Source organism: Amphibalanus amphitrite, unplaced genomic scaffold (genome assembly GCF_019059575.1).
Source record: "Amphibalanus amphitrite isolate SeventyFive unplaced genomic scaffold, NRLGWU_Aamphi_draft 000334F_arrow, whole genome shotgun sequence".
NCBI classification, from domain to species: domain Eukaryota; kingdom Metazoa; phylum Arthropoda; class Thecostraca; order Balanomorpha; family Balanidae; genus Amphibalanus; species Amphibalanus amphitrite.
Genome location: NW_024881829.1, coordinates 422,145 through 445,355, shown reverse-complemented (window position 1 = coordinate 445,355; position 23,211 = coordinate 422,145). Strand labels below are relative to the sequence as shown.

At 48.8% G+C, this 23,211-nt stretch overlaps 1 long non-coding RNA gene across 1 annotated transcript; it reads right to left on the bottom strand.

The window, feature by feature from the left end:
* Window positions 1-13,175: 13,175 nt before the first annotated feature.
* On the bottom strand, window positions 13,176-14,124 carry LOC122388742. The gene is made up of 2 exons (XR_006257862.1): window positions 13,999-14,124; window positions 13,176-13,572 (listed from the first exon to the last, which is right to left on the bottom strand). It is a non-coding gene; the product is annotated as an uncharacterized LOC122388742 (long non-coding RNA).
* Between the last annotated feature and the right edge of the window lie 9,087 nt (window positions 14,125-23,211).

The following is a 23,211-nucleotide window of genomic DNA, read 5'->3' as shown; positions in this document are numbered from 1 at the left end:
CCCACCTCGCTCCACCCCGCTCCGAACCTACCCTTCCCCTTTCTCCCTAACCCTCCCTCCCTGATTTCATCCATCTTCCCTCCCCTTCCGTCACTTCCACCTTCTGACTCTCGCTCACTAACCCAATCATATACTCACTTACCTCTGCCCATCTGTCTCTCTCCTTCCCCTACCGGTCTCCTTTATCACACTCAGGGGTGGATTTTTATATTAAGTTGGGGTTGCACGTGCAACCCCAACTTTGAATTGTGCAACCCCAACATCGGTTTGTGCAACCCCAACTTTACAACTGAAATGAATCGGCGGGCGACTCGAATGGTGCCGCTCCCATAACCCTGAGCCATCCCAAAACTCTGCCACCCGTTGACTTGGCACCATCTTTCAAAAGAGCCCTACCCATCATGTAGGCAATAGTCACCCCTCAACTATCTAGTGTTGTTGCCGCCTCCTCAGACCTCCAATATAGGTGCCGCTCCCTCCAATGTAGGTGCCGCCCCCTCGAATGTAAGTGCCGCCCCTCGAATGTAGGTGCCGCCCCTCAAATGTAAGTGCCGCCCCCTCGAATGTAGGTGCCACCCCCTCGAATGTAGGCGCCGCCCATTAAATGTAGGCGCCATTCCCTCGAATGTAGGTGCCACCCCCTCGAATGTTTGTGCCGCCCCTCAAATGTACCTAAATGCCGCCCCTCGAATGTAGGTGCCGCCCCCTCGAATGTAGATGCCGGCCCTCCTCGAATGTAGGTGCCGCCCCTCAAATGTTAGTGCCGCCCCCTCGAATGTAGGTGCCGGCCCTCCTCGAATGCAGGTGCTGAAATGTTAGTGCCGCCCCCTCGAATGTAGATGCCGGCCCTCCTCGAATGTTGGTGCCGCCCCCCCCCAAATGTACCTAAATGCCGCCCCTCGAATGTAGGTGCCGCCCCCTCAAATGTTAGTGCCGCCCCCTCGAATGTAGATGCCGGCCCTCCTCGAATGTAGGTGCCGCCCCCTCAAATGTTAGTGCCGGCCCTCCTCGAATGTAGGTGCCGCCCCCTCAAATGTTAGTGCCGCCCCCTCACACACACACACACACACACACAGAATGTTTATTAATCAACACGTATTACCAAAAAGAGAAACGTAAGTAGAAAACAAATAGTTATACAAGGCGTTTCGAAAAAATAATAGCAGATTGGTGCAAAAGCGCCAAGCGCTTAATTCTAGGCACCTCTCTGTAAAGGAAATGAAATTAATTGCTGCTAATCACACCGCCGCCGCCAACCCGGTCACCGATGAGCGGTTGGGATGAATGCAGACCGCGCGCCGGCCCGCGGGGACAGCACCAAGGTCACAGATCGAAAATCAATGAAAAAACTAAGGTTGATTTTAAAGAAAGTGTTATTGTTGACTAAATCTATTTGAGTTAATCAAGAATCTTTTGAAGTGGTGTGCCACCCGCCGCCCATCCCCGTCGCCAAGAGTTTCTCCATGAATGAGCAACCGAAGTGTCAGGTTGGAATCGAGTGGTTGGTTGTTAGTGACATTGCCGAAAATATGCAAAACGTCTCGAAAGAGTTGATTTCTTTGGTGTTCATATTTTTGGCAAAATAATGTGAAATGACGAACGTTTTCCGTCGGGTAACCACATGAACAAGCAGTGGTCGAACACTTGTTTATCTGGAACTGATGTGAATTTAATAATGACATTTCTGTTCTTAATCTGGTGTGGAGGGCATTTCCTTCCTTGGATCCAATTTTGTAATAATTTGGAGGCTTGGATACTCCCAGCCGCTCGGTAATCGCTCGCTTAAAGGATGTATGGGGTAATGACCTAATTGATTCTGGGAGCCCGTTCCATAGTTTGCCGGTTGAAAGGAAGTATGAGGATTGATATGATGTGGTACGGTTTGCTGTGATCGTGTGGTTACTCGCGTTTCTTAGCGTTCTGCCAGTTTGTTGGATGCGAGTGGCCGGTATGATTAACTTGATATATGCAGGTGTATGTTGGCTATGTGTGAATGCATGGTACAACGATAGTTTGTGTATTTTCCTTCGAATAGTGAGTCTGTTCCACCCCAGGTCATACAATAATTTATCTGTTGGTGTTCTATATAGTGTACCGGTAACTAGTCTTCCCGCTCTGTTTTGAAGTGTCTCTAGTCTATATGCGTCCTGTGCTGACAAGTGTCCGTCATATATGGTATCGTATAAGTCAAAGTGAGGTCTCACATATGTTTTGTAAACATCGTCAAGAATGTCTCTGGGAATGTATGGTGCAATAGGGTAGAGTGGACTCCATGTTCTCTGTACTTTTTTGCAAATTTCATTTACATGCTGATGGAAGCGCAAGTCTTTTGAAAATGTCATTCCGAGATGTGTATGATTGTCACATTGTGGTATCCTATCGTTTCCGAATGTTAGGGCTGGCGAAGTGTATTTTTGTTTTAGTGAAAATGTTTGTTGTTTTGTCTTGTTTGTGTTGAAAGTTATTGCCCAGTCCTGTCCATATTTGTATATTGCATCAAGGTCCTTTTGTAATGATGCCTGTGCTTTGATAGTGTCTGCTGTTGAGTAGGATGTGTAAATAGAGACGTCGTCAGCAAAGAAGAGAATGTCGTTATGTGTCTTCGTCGAAAGTCCGTCAAGATATATAAGGGCTAAAAGTGGTCCAAGGACGGATCCTTGCGGACAGCCAGCGTTTATAATTTCGGTTGCTGAAAAAGTGTCGTCAATCTTTACTCGTTGCCGTCTGTCTGATAAGTATGATTTAAGCCAGTCATGAAGAGATTCAGTGATTCCAAAGTCATGTCTGCATTTGTATAGGAGTCCTGTATGCCAAATTTTGTCGAAGTATTTTGATATATCGAGATAGATTGCTGTGAAGTCGTGTTCTGAGTCTAATGATTGGTACAAGTTATGAGTGAAATAAAGCAACTGTTGTTCGGCACTGTGGCCTCTCCGATACCCACTCTGTTTGTCTGTTAGAAGGTTGTTTTGGGAAAGATGGTCGTAGATGTGTTTGTGTACTATTTTTTCGAAAACCTTAGATAGAGATGACAAGAGACTAATGGGCCGATAGTTGCTGACTTCAGATGGGGAGCCTTTGTTTTTGAATATAGGTTTTACGTTTGCTTCTTTGAATTTAGAGGGATAAATACCAAGTGCAAGTGATTTATTGTACAGTTTTGACAATGGTTCTGCGATTAGTACGGCTGTTAGTTTTAAAAGCTTTGCAGGTATTTCGTCAGGTCCGGTTGCTTTGTTTACATCTAATGAATTTAGGAACTGTAGGACTTCTCTTTCGGATGTTTTTATTTCTCCTAGGGTGGACACCGGCATTATTTCTGGCTCATCTCTTGGTATGGGCAACTCTGTGTCTATGTCGAGTTTGGCCTGGTCTGAAAAATAGTTGTTTAAAAGTGTTGCTTTTGCGTAGTCGTCAGTAATTATTTCTCCGTCTGGCCTTTCAAGAGGTGGGATGTTGTCATTACGCGTCCGGCCTGTTATGGTTCGTAACGTCTGGTGGTACTTCCGAGGATCACGTCTTTGGGATATAAGCATTGTCACTTTACGTTCTATGTACTGCTTCTTAATTTGCCTGTTCAGAGATGTAACAAAATTCCTTTGATGTTTCCAACGTTCCCAAGCGCTTTTTGTCTGTAATTTTCGTGCTTGTTTGAAGAGTCTGTCGCGTTTCCTTATATTTCTATTCAATGTTGTGGTCATCCAAGGTTTCTGGTCAGGTCTATGTCGGATCGTATCGAATGTAGATGCTCGAATGTAGATGCCGGCCCTCCTCGAATGTAGGTGCCGCCCCCTCAAATGTTAGTGCCGCCCCTCGAATGTAGGTGCCGGCCCTCCTCGAATGCAGGTGCCGCCCCCTCAAATGTTAGTGCCGCCCCCTCAAATGTAGGTGCCGGCCCTCCTCGAATGCAGGTGCCGCCCCCTCGAATGAAGGTGCCGCGCCGCCCCCTCAAATGTTGGCCCCGGCCACTTATGCATAGGTGTCATCAATCATCCCATAAAATGTAGGTGCCGTCCCTTCGAATGTAGATGGCACCCCCTAGGATGTAGTTGCCGCCCCCTAAGGCCTAGTTGTAGTGCAGCCCCTCAAATGTAGGTGCCACACCCAGACCCCTAAATGTAGGTGCCACCCCTTGAAATGAAGGTGCCTTTCCCTCACATGTAGATAGATGCCGCCCCCCATGCGTGGGTGCCGCCCCTCAAGTTAGGGTGCTGCCCATAAAATGTACGTGCCGTCCCCTCTAAGTGTAGGCGCTGCCGCCTCAAGAGCAAATGCCATCGCCGCCCCCTCTAATGTAGGTACTACCCTCCTCTCAAGAGCTTGAGCTGTCACAAGGCCGTATAGAGCTGTCGGACATGCAAAATGACCAGTTAAAAAAATCGTGGATTTCGATTCCTGGTGCGCCGCTCACCGCTCAGTGGGGGGTGGGGGTGGTGCCTAGTGGAGGTCGCAGGGGGGCATAAGGGCCATGGCCCCCCAAAGACAAATCAGGGGCCATCATATAATTTGCCCCCTTAAACAACCGATGGGCCCCGATGGGCGTAGGGGCCCTGGCTCTTACCCGATTGTCACGAGGCTCAAGAAACCAACGCCAGGTATTATGTAACAGCCCCCATACCGGTCTTTGAGTATCCTAACTTCTGAGGGCGCTTCAGTGGCCTTCAAGGGCCCACCTTGACCGATGAGGGCCCACATCGACCTCTCAGGGCCCTCCAATGGCCCTTGAGGGCCCTAAAGCGGCATCAGGAGTCCCCCAACCGGCCTTTGAGGGCCCCACACTGATCTCTTGATGGCCTCATTTCTGTCTCTGGGGTTCAGGACTGACCTTTGGGTGCCGGTCACTTAGAGCCCGCATCGACCTCTGAGGGCCTCAAACTGGCCTTTGAGGGCCCTGTACTGGTCTCGAGGGCTCTCAAACTGGTCTCTGGGGGTCCACGCCTCTAATGGTCTCATTTCTTTTTCTGGGGGCCCAAGACTGGCCTTTGGGTGTCCCCGAGGGCCCGTACTGACTTCTGAAGGCCCGATGCCGGTCTCTAAGGGTCCACATCGGCCTCTGAGGGCCCTATGCTGACCTCTGGGGTCCAACACCGACCCATGCTGGTCTTTTAGGGCCCCACACTGACCTCTGAGGGCTCCACGCTGGCCTGTAAGATACCACACCGGCATGTGAGGGCCCACGTCGGCCTCTGATGGTTCCAAACTGCCCTTTGAAGGCTCTGTACTGGTCTCTGAGGGCCTCACACTGCCGGTACGGACCCACGCTGGTCTTTTGAGGGTCCAAACTGGTCTCTGACGGCCCAAACTGGCCTCCTAGGGCCCAACACCGTGGCTTCGGATGGCCCAATTTCTGTCTCTGGCGGACAACGACTAACCCTTGGGCACTTCTGAGGGCCCGTACTGGCTTCTGAAGGCCCGATGCCGGTCTCTTAGGACCAACATTGGCCTCTGAGGGCCCATCCTGGCTTTTGAGGACGCTCTGTTCGGTCTTTTAGGGCCCCATACTGACTTCTGAGGGCTCCACGTTGGCCTGTAAAAATCACACTGGCCTCTGAGGACCCACGTCGGCCTCTGATGATTCCAAACTGACCTTTGAAGGCCCTGTACTGGTCTCAGAGCCCAGAGGGCCCTAAACTGGCTTCTAAGGGTCCCAAACTGGCCTCTGAGGGCCCCAAACCGGCCTCTAAATGTCTCACACCGGCTGCTGATAACCCCATTTCTGTCACTGACACCCAAGGCTGGCCCTTGTCCCTTGGGTGCCTCTGAGGGCCCTATGCCGGCCTCTGAGGACCCATGACGGTCTTTAGGGGCCCTGTGGTAGTGTGCTCCTCGATTGTCTCCCTGGAGCCGACTCTGCGATGACTTGCCCGCCGGCGCATGGACCGACGGCTGGGGTCAGCGGGCGCGGTTGGAATGTTGACCAGTCTTGTTCGAGACACAATGCAAGCGGGAGCCCTACTGTCGCTTATAACAGGCCCCACACTGGACTCTGAGGGCCCCAAACTGGCCTCAATGGGCCCCAGTCGGTCTATGGGGTCTCTACACCGCCACTGATGGCCCTATTATGGTCTCTGGGGTGCCAGGTTAGTCTGGTCCCTGAGGGCTCACGTCGGGCCTGGGGGCCCCATACAGGCCTTTGAGGGCCAATACTGGCCTTTGAGGGCCCTACACGGACCTCTGAGGGCCCCGAATCGGGCTCCTCTGAGGGACCCACACTAGCCTCTGATGAACCCACTCCGGTCGCTGGGGGCTCAAGATTGAACTTTGGGTGCCTCGCATTGGGCTCTGAGGGCCCACATTGACCTCCGAGAGCTCCACACTGGCCTGTAAGGGATCATATTGGGCTGGCCTCTGATGACCAACTGGTTTTGGAGGGCCAGTACTGGCCAGTGGCCACTCAGGGTCCCAAATCGGCTTTTGAGGGCCATAACCGGCATCTGATGGACCGAACCGGACCCTGGTGGCCCAAAACAGGCCTCAGAGGGCCCCGCACCAGACTCTGAGAGTCCCATCTTTAGTCTCTGGGGTCCAAGGAAGAACTTTTGGCGTTTCATACCGTCCTCCAATGTTCCCTGTCAGTCTCTGGTTGGTCCCCATGTCGGAATTTCGGAATTTGAGGGCCGTTATCTCGTCGCAGCGGGACGGCATTAAGGTTTTAATGCTGGAGAGCCCTGTTTTTCGTACGAAAAACATCATCTCACGCTCTCAGTCCCAGCGGATAAAAACAACACCTAAGAATGATCCGCATAAAACTTGGCAGAAAGCTCGTTAAAGTACTTGGTCTGTATAGCTCAGAGGTAGAGCATTGGAGCGCTAATCCAAAGGCCCGGGGTTCGAGTCCCCGTACAGCCCAAATCTTTAACGAGCTTGCAAAAGATGACGGATGTCATCACTGTCAACCGTGGAAGCCGTATGGCTTTCCATCTACGCTGGAGTACGAAAAACATCATCTCACTTTTCATAGCACAGTTTACCCGTTACATTGTCTGTGCTCGGCAAGTAACTGGACGCTTGATCCCCTCGGGCTCGTGGCAAGCCAGACGGGCATCTCGGGTGGATAACTTGCTCGCAGGTCGAAAGAGGAGGTGAGATCCGCATGTGGAATAGTGTCTCCACCAGCTGAGGTGTACAATCGGCAATATAAGGCATTTGGCTGCCACTGCAGGTGAAATAAGATTCATCATCCATATGCACCTCCATGTTTTTGCTACTCTGCATTGGGCCCTGTGACAGACGGCGCAGGCGGGTTTTCTGTGTACGCAATTGTGTCTCCGTCACCTTTAACCTATTTCTGTACTTGATTCCTGCTTGTTGACATATTAATTGGTCATATGTTTTGAGGATCCCAAAATTTATTCCCAGAGATCACTAGGAGAGCCCCAACTGTTCCGTGACGGCGCCGGTTTGTTTCTTCAGGAGCTGAATGAGCATTTTCTTGGTGATCTTGCCGTTCCCACCATGCAAAACATCTGCAAGTCCTCAGGACTTATTGATAATCACATATTCTTAAGATCTGGTGACACCCTTTGGCGTAATGTGACGCATAATGGTACCATTTTTGTAATTTGGGTTATTCTCACAAACTTGTGCGAACAGGTCCCGGAACGCTTGCTGACTTACCGGCGCAATGTTTCCTACTAGTTAAAGGAACTATCCCACCTTCTAAAATGTTGTTAAAACCAGTTAAATTGTGCCCGACTTTATAGATTGGATGACCAGGAACACGGTTCTGGCATTTATTTTTCATTAAACATCTTAGGCTTCCCATATTCCAAACACAAACTTTCAAATATGTGACGTCACAGCCCAAAATTACCTCCTTCCCCAGGCCACATTACTGTCATAAAGCTGATTCTTTTTACTCTGTAGGCACCACAACAAAGTTCAGACCAAGTTTTAAGCGATTTTTCAGCGAACAAACCCATTTAAATCAGAATGACTAAACGAGGTGACGTCACACTAACGGTCGCTCCATGTTGAAGATAGGGCCTTGCGCAAGGCCCATTTTCAAATGAAGGGAACGAATTTCTTCAACACCAAGAGGCCGCGGGGGTTGCAACCTAGATAGATAGTGGTTTCTGAACCTCGCCGCAAACTTGGCTATCTCAACTCAAACCCCATGTTAAAGGTGGGATAGTCCCTTTAATAGCAGAAAGTTGAAATCTGAGCTGCTAAAACAAAATAACTGGAAGTATTCACCTACCAAAAATAATTAAAATCTGTCCATAATTGGAGATGCTATGCTTAATCAAATTTTGTCCAGTTTCATACTGACCACCCGTTACATTTAAATTATGTATCCGCAGTTTTTAAGTCCCATTTACTGAAGCTATATATTAACCCGGCAGGCGGTGGGCCTACCAGCCACCTTCCGCGCGGTGGGGGGGGGGCATTTTTTTGCCCCCCCCCGTATCTCCGAAACTACTGGACGGATCCGGAAAATTCAAACGGTGTTCGATAGCCCTGTCAAATTTGTTGAGGGAAACCAAATTTCATTGACCTCGGGGTCACCGATGACGTCACAGGTGAGGTCAAAGATAAAATGTTTCACCGTTCACGGGGCTTCTAGGGAAAGCGCTATAACACCGAGTAAAACGCATTTTGTCGAAAATCAGCGATAAGGCGTCAGTTGTCTAGTACATATGTTGCTATTAGAGGTCACTGGTCATACCAGGTCAGGTCACAGGTCAGGTCACCAAAGGTCACCAAGGGTCACCACATGAGCCCAACTTTACTAACGTTATGCGATGCATGTTTTATGGCCAGTTTTTCATTTCCAACTCAATGGTGTTGGTTATAAGACCATCAGGTACGGTTTAAGTCACTTTCTGGTGGAGGTCAGGTCAAGGTCAGGTCAAAAAAGGTCAAATTTCAAAGTTGATATTTTTGCATAAAATGGGTATCGATTCGATGCCGCTCGTCACGGGGAGTCTAATGGTGGTCTTTGTTTTGCGCTACGAGGTCTAGAATTGCTTGGAAAAATTGAGTTGGAAAATTTGACGTCATCAATTTTGAACAGTTTTTTCGCTATAACTTGGCCAAAAAAAGAGGTATCGATCTCAAATTTGGTATGTAGATAGAAGGTGGTAGGGACTATCACATATATTCCGGTTTTTTTCGAAATTCAAAAAACTTTTTGGATTTTTTGGCTATTATAATCAAAAAATCTTTTTTTGATTTTTGGGGGTCAAAATAAAAAAAAATTGAAAAACCGAAATAGCAGTTTTGTAGCCCTTTTGATTTCACACCTTTTATGTCGAAACATTTTTCTGTATCTCTAAAGCTGTAGGCCTGACAGCTCTTCCCGCGAAACCTTTTTTTGGGTCGAAAATGGCAAAAATGACGTCACTCTGACGTCATTAGCGGCCAACCTATCATAGCCTTTGAAAAAAATTTTGGTCACCATGTGCTCTAGCTGCTCCCGGGAGGGTACTGAAAGTTTGGTGACGATCGACGCAGCGGTTCTCGAGATATATTGAAAAAACTAAAGGGGGGGCAAAAAAATGCCCCCCCCCACTGCCTGGAAGGTTAAGGCACGCTCTTGGTAGGTAGCTTAAACAGTAAGTACTGGGTGCTTCCCTCCCACCTCCGACACTAATACTCAGACATGATCGATAATTTTTCAATATTTTGTGGAATTCTCTAACCAACCTATCTCAAATCTGAGTGCCTTACCTCGTCAAGCTCCGCTCCTCCCTCAGTCTCCCCTTTCTACCCGCAACCCCCTATTCCGGCCCCGAACCCCCTCCCCCTACACACACACACACCAGGGGCGGATCCAGGGGGCCGCTGGGTCCGATGCCCCTAGCCTATCGAAAAATGCCGCCCCTCCGCCGCCGAAGGCGGCGGTGGGCGGCTTTTTTCGATACGTGATGAAGTGCATTTTACGGAAATGGCCATTTCTTTGAAGTTCATTTCATAATAATCTCTGATAGTAACTATCTGAATTTATATTTAACCCTCAGAGTATGTCGCTTCTCTTCCTGAAGTCAGAGTGCCGCTCCTTAATTCGAAGTACCGCTACTTTAAGTCATATTGCTACCCTTTGAAGTAGTAGTGCCGCTCTCGGAAGTCGAAATTTCGCCCTCGGAAGTCGTAGTGCCGCCCTCTGTACTCGTAGTGCCGCCCTCTGAAGTCATAGTGCCGCCCTCCGCAGTCTTCGTGAAGCTCCTTGAAGTCATTGCGCCGCCCTCTGAAGTCATAGCGCCGCTCTCTGAAGTCATAGTGCCACCCTCTGAAGTCATAGTGCCGCCCTCTGAAGTCATAGTGCCGCCCTCTGAAGACATAGTGCCGCCCTCTGAAGCACAGTGCCGCCCTCTGAAGCACAGTGCCGCCCTCTGAAGCAGGGTTGTATATGACCCAGAGTTGAATCATGAATCGACTCAAGAATCAGTCGAGTTTCTTCGAGTCATGAGTTGAATCGAATCAAAAACTTTGAGATCAGAATGAGTCATGAGTCGATTCGATTCACATATGCATAAGCAGTTTTAGTCAAAGGTTGAATCAACTCAATGAAACTTGAGTCATATGTTGAATCAATTCGCTTTCCCGCTGAGGCCTGAATCAGTCATGAGTCGAAGTGATTTACATGTGATTAGTAAACTTTAGGTAAAGATGCTTGATATTTGAATCATAAGACAATTCATTCCGCAAATTATTAAACAACCTCAGTACCTTTGAGTCATGCCTTGAATCAATTAAACTAAAAATGTGTTTGGGTCAAGTCATGAGTTGATTCAATTTATTTTATAAATCCCTGAAATGAGGAGTTGAATCAAATCGTTTAAAGGGACTATCCCACCTTTACATTAAATTTGAGTTGAGATAGCCAAGTTTGCGGCGAGGTTCAGAAACCACTATCTATCTAGGTTGCAACCCCCGCGGCCTCGTGGTGTTGAAGAAATTCGTTCCCTTCATTTGAAAATGGGCCTTGTACAAGGCCCAATCTCTTAACCATTAACGGCATTCTGATGACGTCATTTGCCCTTTGAACGCCTCTTACGCATTCGAGTAGAGTATCACTTGATTTACGAATAAGCTGGCGTTGGCTGACTCGGCGCCCCGGCGGCACCCAGCGGCGGCCTCGGCGATAATTAGTAATTGATTGATTATCTTGGGTTTGGACTTGGGTTTGGATAAATTTACCGTTTGTTTTATTTTTTTCAATTTGTTTCCATTTCCTGAAATGGAAGCAAATTGAAGATTTGCTTGTTTAAGGCAGCAAGATTTATAAACATCGCCAAATTTATCATATGCAATTGGAGCTTGTTTCAGTTTTCATAGCAGGGTCATGAATATGATACAATTTTCTTTCAATGGTAGATTCGTCATGGTACAGTACAATTTCAATGGTAATTTCGAGTAATTTATGTCATTGAATTGAAACTGCAAGTACATCCCACAAAAGAGCTTATCCTCTTCAAGTTTCAGTCTTGATCCGACTGATTTGTCAAGAGTGCGAAAAGTGAGGCGACAAAAGAGAGCTACAGGTTTTTCAAGATTTAAGTGTTCTTGAATAGCAGGTTATACAACATTGTGCTGTGACATAACCACTGGGCCTTGTGCCCCCTGTGACAGAGCCCCTGCATCAGCTGGTCTGACACGGCTGGGCTCGCAAGTCGCAAAGAACGTCTTGGTGCTCTTAATTATGATTGATGATTGTGCTGTGAAAGAAGGGTACCTACATGGCAAAATACATTTGTATGTAATTTCTTGCCACAGCACCCACCTACATGTACATTTTTGTTGTCTTTGTGTGAAAAATGAATATATTTTAAGGAAATGAAGGCATTTCTGTTTAAAGCACGCAGAAATTCATGTGTGATGCTGTCCCGGTAACTCATGTGGAACAGAACAGGCTGCAGACTCAGATCATGCTTGAAGAGAGACAATCATCAGTTATCTACATATGCGCATGCTTTGTAAGTTCCCTGCCTTTTCCCCAGTGTTTCATTTTTCAGCCTTTTTGGTGGCAAATCACACCTAATGGGGAAATATTTTTATCCCTAAAATATGAATGACCGACTTTACTTGATCTCTGAAAAGAGTTTCATGTATTCCCAACAGCCAGCTCACTTGTCACTTGACAGTTGATGCACCCACATCCTTTTGTTCTACACCCTGTCAAGATCCTGACTAGAGTTGCAAAGTTTTGCCAATGGGCTGCTACCGGCACCGCCCCGCCCCACAAAAATTTTCTGGGATACCGGCATGCTACCACGCCCCAACCAAAAAAACCGCCAAATTACCGGCATACTAAAAACCTGCATTCTTGATTCTGGCTTACCCCTACATGAGATGCCACATTTTGGCAATTTCAGTAACCGCCCCACCCAGCAGCCACCCATTGTCCAACCAAAACTACCAGCAGCCTGATTTTGGCTGTTGGCCCCACAAATACCACAATTTTGAAACTCAATTCCAGTCTACAGCTGTTAAAATATCACCTGTAATCAAAGAGGTATTGCCTACAAAAAAGCATTAACACATTCATCAAAAAAGCAAGGACAAAAAGAACTTGAATTAGGCACAGAAATGTGTTTCTGAAGACTGCACAGTGAGCAGCAATCACATTTACCACAACCGTTCTTATTTTCCACATTCTCCTAAAATGTTACAGGTACCAACCAAATAATGAACTATAGATAGTCACAAATCACAATATAAAAAACTACAGATTCGGCCATGTTGAAATACCGGCATGCTACCGGCAACACATGCCAGCTACCACGAAAAAACCTGCGGCAGTGAAAAATTACCGGCATGCCGGTAGTGCGGTAGGGAAATTTTGCAACTCTAATCCTGACATGAAATCCTGGTTTATCAGTTAGCATAAAAATTGGCATTACACCATTTTACAAAAATACTGCAGTTATTTTCTTTCTGTTTTTCTCATCCTAGGATTTTTTTTCTTCATCGGCACACCCAACCAATATCCAATTTTAGAGCACTGCTTTTCCCAGATTCTACTTGCTTGTTGTGAAAAGGATCGGACAAGGCAAGGTACTCATGCTCATGGTGCCACCATATGCAATTACTGACAGGTGAATTCGGTGACTAAAATCCTTAACGCTCTATGGATAATTATTCTGCTCTTATGTTCAGTATGTTGATATCAGAAACTCACCGAGTTAACCTGCCCTGTGGCATTTCTTAGTTCAAAAATGTAAGCATTACACTCATCAGTCATGTAACTTGTATTTACATCCATGAACAAACAATGTGCAAAGGAGCTACCCAACCAGGTACAAGCAGTAGTGTCTACAGCGTAGCGCGTACCGCCTCCGCAAGGGCGCCCCTCTATAATGGGCATGCGCGAACCCCTTCTCTGCAATGGGCGCGCCGGCGAACGTACGCGAGCGATCACGGGTCGCCACCACCAGCTGGCGACTGACGGCGCAAGGCCATAAAAGTACGACGGCGGGCCCGGCAGCAGCCGGCGCTCGGCAGGCGCTACAGCGCGCGTTGTGGAGGGGGGGGGAGGCGTTGGACGCGGGATGGGCGCACAGTCGCGCACCACGACCGACGGCGACATCACCTGCTGCGTCTGGCTCGGCGAGCGCAGCTGGGAGCCGGCTGGAACAGACAGAGCGGCGTCACCCGGCGGAGAGACACGCGGGGGACGGGACAGACAGACACACGGGCCGACAAACTGGGAGAGATTCGAACGCCCGCACGGCAGCAGGGCAGGGAGCAAACATGCCCGCTATATTCACGTGTCGATTTTCATGACGTCAGTCTTGAGCACAAGCTGACTTCATCCCTACATCCCGTTTTACTTATAATCATAATTGAGGTCCTGGATCGGCACACCGGCTCAGTCACCTGATGACGGCGGCGCACAACGTGACCTACCCGCCCTTCAGCCGGCTCCAGCAGGGTGAGTAGTGCGTACTAATACCCGCCCCCATGCCAATGCCAAAATCACTAGCACTGAGAGTTTTATGGAAAAGCCCTCCTCAGCGGCCGGTATGAGCTGGCCGTGCGGCGGCCGCGACTGACCTGCGGCCGCTGAAGGTCTGGTGAGTCGGACGGGCACCTCCGACACTGTCGGCAGGGCGGCCGATTTGAGCGCAGCGCTGTCCAGTCGGACTGACGGCAGCACAGAGACCAGCTGTCCGTGCAGGCAGTACCGATGGCCCGAGTCGGCGGCGGCGGCGGCGGTGGCGGCTCGGGCGGCTGGGGCAGTGGCGGCGGCGCCGGGCCACTCAGCTGCTGGCCAGCTGAGTGGCCAGGGACAGCCAGAGCAGCAGTGCCGGCTGCCAGCAGAGCAGGGCCGGCTCGGAGACGACCACCAGCAGCGGGCAGCTGTCCGCGGCGGCGGCAGCTGTCGGCAGCTGCAGCAGCGCCCGTACCGCCCGCTCGCCGCCGGGAGCCGGCGCGTCGGCCGCCTGGGGCGCGGCCAGCACGGGCCGGCCGTCCAGCTGACAGCGCACCGGGCGGCGCCGGCCCAGCACCAGCCGGTCTGACACAGCCGCACGTCCAGGTCCCACAGGTCCGTCTCTAGTGGCAGGTCCAGCTGCGAGCCGGCTGGCTCGGCGCCGGCGGTCCCCCGGCCGGGCGCCAGCAGGCTCCGGTGCAGCCGAAGCAGGCGGCCGCCCTGGCGCACGCTCAGCTCGCAGTAGTGGCACACCTGCTGTGAGCGGGTGCTGGGAGCCGGCCCACAGGGCCGGCGCCAGCAGGGCCTTCCAGTAGACCCAGGCTGAGGAGAGCGAGGCGACCAGCCGTCTGACGGCCGTCGGCCGCGGCCGAGACCAGCACCGCCTGGTCAGCCGTCACCTGTAGGGCGCACGGGGAAAAGGGATACAGTCAGGAGCCGCGGCCGTAGTTATTCATTTCCAATCGACAATAGGGCATTGGAGCAGTGTTCCCGCCACTTCTAATGAGTAGTTATGTCGAGCCTACCACAGTGTACTTCACAACTAGAAAACGCACTCAACAATAATCACACAACAAAGGCACACTCTCAGGGCCATTCTAACAAAACACCCGCGGTTATAATTAGTATTACTCGGTATAATGACTGACCGTGCATCGTGTGTGGACGTGGCATTTGTAGAGCAGTCGCGGCTCCAGCACCGTCAGCTACAGGCCGCGACCCGGGGTGTTGGCCTCCAGCGCCGCCGCCTCTCCGTGCGGCACTGGGCCCGGGCGGGCCTCTCCGTCCGCTGCGGGAGAGGGCAGAGGGTAGAGGAGAAGGTCAGGGCGGGCCTCCCCGCCTGCAGCAAAACAGGGGGAAGGAGCGGTCAGGTGGGTCTCCCCGTCCGCTGCAGGAGAGGGCAGAGGGGCGTTAGTGGTAGTGGGCAGATGAAACGGAATGTTTATTTCAAAGATACACGCTTTTTCACTAGTACGGCAACTACACTTCTCAGAGGTGAAAATCGCTGATATAACTGGGACGCACTGCCGAAAAAGAAGGAACTTGCAAGTCACAAGCAGCGATGGGGACGACTCATGAAGAACAGTGCATCAAACAACTTCAAGCTAACTCTGAGCGCTACTCAGTACACACTACTCACCCTGCTGGGGCCGGCTGCAGGGCGGGTATTGGTACTCACTACTCACCCTGCTGGGGCCGGCTGTAGGGCGGGTAGGTGACGCTGTGCGCCGCCGTCAACAGGTGACTGAGCTGTCAGAAAGTCACACGTCAATAAACGAGTCCTTTCTACACGCTGCGTCTAAATCACTCTAATGGACGTTACAAAAACACGCCAGGATTCTACGATCCTTGTCCAGTTTCTGCAGCAGCAGCGCGAGTCACTGGCAGCGCTGTTGCTGCCAGACGGCGGCCGTCGGCGCCCGGCGCACGCGCGCCGCGCACCGGTCGGCGTGTCAGCTGGTAGCGGCTGTGCGCTGCCAACCCCGGCGCAGCAGCTGGCGGAACACGACAACCTGGCGGGACGCATGGCCGGGTCAGAGGGGGAGTGGGAGCCGACAGGGTCAGCCACATCACAGTGGATGCCTACCTCACCCCACACTGACAAAGTGCCACCATGCCAGGAAAATGTTTCACCTCAGAACAGCATGAACCTAGAAAGAAAACAGGATTGCATAGCTCCTGTATAGAATAGTCATAGACATAAAGCATAGACTCAAATTATTGAGCCATAGCCAAGATTTTACTGAGGGAGGGGCCACAGGTCGCGGCCTAGTGTCGTACCCCCTCCAAAAAAAGAAAACTCGGATTTGGCCCACTATTTTTTGGGGGTATGGTACAGCTGTTTTTATTTATCTTTATTTTATTTTATTTAATTTCTCGCCTTTGGGGGAGACCATGACACCCGTGGCCACCCCCTTGGCTACATCCCTACATTGAACGAAGAAGCAAATTGAAGAAGCAGCTTTGACCATAGGCGCAAACATAATATGGAACAGACTACATTTTATGCAGTATGTTATGCAGTCAACATTGCACGCTATATATAGGCAATCTAATCTTCACCAATCCATTTTGTTAAGCACTTATCTACTTTTCTAGTTTCAATTGATTGGTCAATGCTCGTATACATAATTATCAGCATTCAAATATATGATGCTGATACATGTTCAATCTCTGACCAACTCCCTGTATACAAAAAAAAAAAATAATAATAATTGTAGCATTATGCATAGGGTCATAACTTACTGATCACTTTCTGTCAACAGCCTCCAAGCAGCATTGCGATCTTCCTTCCGCAGTGACGGAGACCTCTGTCGTGCGCATGGTGTGTTGTGTTGTGTTGGCATTCAAGAAATTTCAACAGCTAAGAAGGAAAAACAAAACATTTCTTTAAATACCTGCATGTTTGCTATAATAGCAAGCTAGGATGCAATGAGTAAAAGTAGGTATACAAAAATCCCAATCAATAGGTTCAGAATGGAATAGGTTGTGAGGTGTTACTGTAGTAGGCTGGTTGAAAGGTTTGTATGTTGTAGACATCTGGCATGGGGGTTTTAGGTTGGTATTAAGGGTATTACAAACTTTTTAGGAAAGTCAAAGTAGGTAAGGTTAGGTCAGGAATGTTGGTTATTTTCATTCAAATTTCACACTTGTTCACTTCAATTGTATTCCAAATTGACACAAATTTTTTAAAAGTTATGGTGAAAATATGTTCCTTTCCTATGTGAATTGTGATGTTAGTATTTGAATTTTACATGCAGGAAGTCAAACATACTTACATTGACTATCATACCACCAACTACAAAATGCTCAATCAGAGACACTTTTGTTATTGTATGAGCCGCGTCATATTTGAAAGCAAATATATTTGCTGCCAAATTTCCCCCTTCATTGGCATCAAGTAAATCCTTCATTACGTCACAGATCCGATCTAAATGACGTCACGATGAAATATAAAAGTCGCAATATTTCAAAAAGTATACAATGAAAACGCGTAAAAACTTGCAGAATTCGTCACAATGCCCTAAGTAACATTTCCGAATCCTAAACGGGATTTTTTCGAAGGTGGGATAGTCCCTTTAACTGAAATTGGTAACTACAAAACAAATTAACTAAGAGCACGCAGCAATCAGGTAGGTATGTACCTACCTACTTAAACTTCTAATAAATGATCACTATGTCACGACAGCTTACACTGTTTATCAACATGAGTTGAACAGATTAACAGGATATGTGTCTGGAAAGCAAATATGATTGGAAAACAGGACGAATTTCCTAGTAAATTGTAAGTATCATCTCACTGCGACAAATATAAGTCCAGAGTCCCAGTTTGGACTACATACCTATACATTACAACAAAGGCTACATATGCCATCTTTAGTAGGTACATTACTCTAATAAATTAAGCGTAATCAATATTGAAAATAACAGTACCTAACTAGTCTCAATCCGAGCACTTCAACTTCAACTTTCATTTCAACCTCCTTTGCAAATAACAATGACAAATTTTAGGTCTTAGCAGACTTTTTTAACAATGATTTTATTTATTACGTCATTAATATTTGCATGATCTCAGATCTCAGATGATGACTCTCAATTTCACTCTAGCATTGTTCACCTGCATTCTGTATTTTGGGCTAGTGACGTAAGATGTTTTTGCTTTTGGTAAAATAATGGACAACACTTTCTTTGGTTTGCTAGTAGGTATCCCGACACATTTTCGTATGGCATTTCTTCGTCCACAAAACTTCGTCCGCGCATTTCTTCATATCCTCTTTTCTTGGTGTTCACATTTTTTCGTCGGTGCATTTCATCGTAAACTTGCGGACGAAGATTTACGGAGGGGGGGGGGGGGAGGAAATGATGCGTGACGAAGCTTTTCGGGGGAAGAAATACGGACGAATAATCGCGCGACGAAGAAATGCCATACGAAGATTTGTCATGGAATCCTTGGAAATTGAAGTCTCGTTCAAGGCCATCAATTGTCACGTTAACAGTTTGTGTTGAGTTTATGTTGCAGTGACAGTGAGTGAGTGCGTACTGTACGAAATAATCACAGAAACACATTCTATCCCTCACTTCCACATGTTTTATTATGTTTTATTTTTATATCTGGTCAGTGGTCAATAGTCATCACTGGGTAGGCATCATGGTTTTCTCAGGTGGATTGTGATGGAACTACTAACTGGTGATATTGTAAAAGTTATTTTTAGTGCATGTTCATTTGTTGTAACTTCATCACAATTCACATTGCCCTATTTCTAGTGTTGACATATTATATATTCACGTCAACAGTCAACACTCAATTTATATTTGCAACGAAGTCCCTGGAACAGTTGGTATTGAATATTTTATCTAGTCACCTTGACAGGGGTGAAGCTGTCAACGTCATCATGTTTGACTTTTCATGCGGATCTATGATCTCATTGGATCTCTGACAAAATGGAGGAGTCGGATCTATGATCTGAGTGGATCCCGATCCAAATCCATGGGATCAGATCTCAGATCCATTTTCCCGGATCCATGCACATGTCTGACTGAAAATATGGTTGAGTCATAATTTGAATCGAATCATACATTTGTTGTCATGTTGAGTCATGAGTCAAATCATGTTTTTCATGTTTGAGTCATGAGTCGAATCGAATCATATATTTTTGTCATGCTTGAGTCATGAGTTGAGTTGAATCATTTCAATTGAGAAATTTTGAATCAGAGTCGAGTCGATTCAATTTTAGAAAAATCTCTTCATAATCGACTCACCAAAAATTTGAGTCGCATACATCCCTGCTCTGAAGCACAGTGCCGCCCTCTGAAGTCATAATGCCGCCCTCCGCAGTCTTCGTTAAGCTCCTTGAAGTCATTGCGACGCCCTCTGAAGTCATAGCGCCGCCCTCGGAAGTCATAGTGCCGCCCTCTGAAGTCATAGCCCCGCCCTCCAGTCTTCGTGAAGGTCCTTGAAGTCATTGCGCCGCCCTCTGAAGTCATGACGCCGCCCTCTGAAGTCATAGTGCCGCCTCTGAAGTCATAGTGCCGCCCTCCGGTTGTCCCAAAGTGACGAGAATTTTCCCACCCAGTCGGAGTAAATAAGGCGCTTCAAATATTATCCAGCATAAAATTAGTTGTTGAACCCGGTGTCAGACGAATTTGCTGTTTCACTTTCTCATTTTGGCGCCAGTGTTTACACGGCCAATAGCCATTCGTCCAATATAGTAGGGCAGGTCATCAAGTGGCGTATTAACCCTCGCCGGACCTATTGGTTTTCTACATACGCGCCGGCCGAGGGGGGGGGGGCGGGAACGACCCCCCTCGCCGTTTCGCCCCTGGTGGAGCTAGCGCGTCGCGGAAAAAACGAGCGTGTGCGCCGTTACGAGACGCAGAGATTGGTACCCGATTTTAAGGTCCTGGGTCAACCGGTGACCTCTGAGGTCAGGTCAAGTGCCCCAGGGTACGGTTCAGTTTTTGGTGAATAACTTCGCAAAAAACGGCCGCAGAGCCGCGATTTTGGCAGCATCGTGTTTGCCTTGCTCAGGCAAGTCGAATGATATACTTTTGTTCGGGTCAGGTCAACTTAGGGTGTTCACCTCAGGTCAAGGTCAGGTCAGCACCCCCAGGTCACGAAGCTGGTCGAAAGAGGTCATGTCGCATATCATTCGATTCGGCAGGTCTTCCTGAGTCCATTGGTGGCTTTCCCGACTCGCTAGCTCAATTTGATCGGGAGTTATTGACGAAAAACTAATATGACCTTGATGACGTCATAAATGACGTCACGGAAGGTCAACATTGCAAAAGTGACGAATCTAACCTTGCAAGGAGTGCATCAAATCACGATTCTGTGTGCTTGAGATAGTTGGAGATCGTTCCCGGCGCCAGAATAGCAGTTTGAATTTTTCCCCATTGACTTATAATGGTGAGGTCACGAAAATGACCTGACCTCATATGACCTTTAGGAAAAATCCGAGATATACAAGTTGTGAGACTCATAATGGATACTAGATCCTGCAAGTTTCATTTCCCTGTGACATCTCCTCTGGCAGTGAGGGCGTTGCGAAGTTGCGACATCTGAAGACCGTGCAGAGGTTCACTTATGACGTCATAGGTCAGTGACCTGACCTGACCCAAAAATTCGGTTGGTGTCAAAAGATGCGGCTTGGATCAAAGGTCAGGTATGCCAAGTTTTAGCTCTCTATCGCCAGCGTGTTCGGAGCTATCGCGAAAAAAACCCTATGGGGGGCGGCACCCGCCCCCCCCCCCCCTCGGCCGGCGAAGGTTAATATGTTGGAAAGGGGAGGAGGCCAAACATGGGAATTAAGACGGGGTCCTATCTTAACTTTAGGGGCCCCAGTGGCAACCTACTTTACCCGAGCCCGGGTGCGGTTCCTAGCCAACTTTGCCAATTTTTCCCCTCGCATCCGGGCGCATAGCTCGTGAACCGTAAGTGTTACAGCGTCACGGAACAATGCATTTGATAGATCCTTGGAAGCTCCCTCTGCGTTGTCCTTAGATGCGAGCTCAGTTCAACAATTTGGCCCACACTGAGAGCAAAAACTGCCAAAATAGACGGATCTTGCAGAAGCATTTGTTCCATTTCTTTACGTATATCTACTCACTCCACGTATGGTAGGCACAGTTTTTACCGTAATTATGTCTCTCGTATCGAGAGGCGTTAAATTATCGTCCTATGACCTATAGTCAGACGCATGCTCTAACCGAAAAAGGTCATGCTGTACGTAAACTGATCTGTGTTGTTGGGCTGAAGGCATTACATAATACACTCTTTCATCACTTTACTATGTCTTCTTTTAAAGCCATTGTTGAATTTTTTGGTGCCTTTGGTGACCTTTCTAGTGACTTCTACAGGCTCCTGCACAGACCGGTAGATGCCATGCTGGTCACTGAGAGGTCACGCTGGTCATAGGTCGGTCTCTAAGAGCTCCATGTCGTCGACCTCTGAGGACCCTGCACATGCTTTGGAGGCTCCACATCGGCCCCTGTAGATCCTATCTCCGGTCTTAGATACTTGAGGGCTCAAGATGGTCCCGAGAGCCCCACGTCAGCCTCAAAGAACAGATATCGATTTGCCTAGAGTCTTGCGCTGGTTGAGGGCTGATACCCTAAGCTTTAGGTGGGTCCAACTCGGGCTATGAATTCCTCTGATGGCTCCATGTCGCCCTCTGGGGCCTCAGTCCGACCTCTAAAGCCCAATCATGCATAAGTGCTGAATTCTGGCTGTCGAGGCCTTCAATGTGGCCTCTGATGGCCCAGCACCAGTCTATGAAGACTCCGCGCTGGCTTCTGAGGACTCAGCAGTCAGCACCAATATCAGTTTTCAGAAGACAGAGGGCCCCACGCTGGCCTCAGAGTGTCCAACGCTGTCCGCAGAGGGCCCCCATACCGACCAAAGAGGGTACCAGGCCCCCACTGGCCTTTGAAGGCCGAAATTGTCATCATAGGGCCCTATATGGCCTCAGAAGGCCCTACCCCGCTGGTCTTACAAGGCGGCCTTTTAACCCTCGCATGTGTGCGGCGTTTGCCAGCTTGTAATGTGTAGGGGGGGGGGTCGGTTGGACCCCCCCCCCTTGCCGTTTGGCCCCTGATCGAGCTAGAGTTTCGCAGAAAAAAAACGAGCGTGTTGCCCGTGACGAGAGGAAGCCGATGATACCCAATTTTAAGGTCCTAGGTCATTGGGTGACCTTCCAGCTCAGGTCAATGACCCAAAGTCGGGAAAATCGGGACCTGTTAGAAAGTCGTAAAGTGTGTCTGCTAAGGGGTTTTTCGGGGTGCTGATCACGAATATCGTGTTAGTTTTGATCACAGATGATGTCTTTAAGCATTTAGACCAGGTCGGGTCAGGTCAGGTCAGGTCAACCAGTAGGCATCGTGACGGGTATTCGTAGTACGTGTCAACCGCCTCTGACAGCTTCGTAACATGTTACGAAGGCACCAAAAATACTTCGGTAATGTTCAAATGGTTGCTAAATTCGAATTCAGCTCCAAAAACTAGCCTAGAAACATGTACAGCTCGAAAAAGTGAGCCGAGGTCACCCGAGGTCACCAAAGGTCAATGACCTGACCTGACCTTCAGGTGACCTTGACACCCACCCTAATGCATGGAAGCAACATCAAATCACATGCTTGAACGTTTGAAACCACGAAAAGCTTGCAAACGCGCGGCTAATGCGAGCCGACATACGCAGAATCGCGATTCCGGCCAAACATGGTCTCGGAAAAGAGGTCACAGGTCAAAGGTCATTTGGGTCAGGGTCATGAAGTTTTCAGGGTAGGTGTAAAATTGATTAATGTGAGGGTACTGAAAGTTTCGTCGCGATCGGCCGCTTTTTACGCGAGTTATTCGCGAAAAACCATGGGGGGGGTCTATCCGACCCCCCCCTACACATGCGAGGGTTAAACCCCACGCGCCCCCCCCCCCCCCACATTTGGCCTTTTAGGGTCCCCAAAGCGGCCTCTGAGTGCCCCATGCTAGCCTCCGAGCCCCGAGGGCTCGTCCTGGGCCTTCGAGCGCCTTACGCTGGCCTCTTAACCCATCGGTAGAAGTAGGTGCACGAATACTTATGTTTGGGCAGAAATTTTGTATCCTAGCCTGTGCATGTTACATGCAGTGTATACGGTATATGTATGTTACGTGGTGTCATTCTGGCTTCTGAGGCCTGGTTTGCCCCCTAGTCGAAATTCATTAGCCAAGACCCTGAAATACAGTGCCGCCCTCTGAAATGAAAGTAGTTCCCTCTGAACTCTTAGCGACGTCCCTGAAGCCAGATTAACCCCTTCTTAACCCTATTAGTGGCAGGCTCCTGGCTACCCCTATTAGTGGCAGGGGG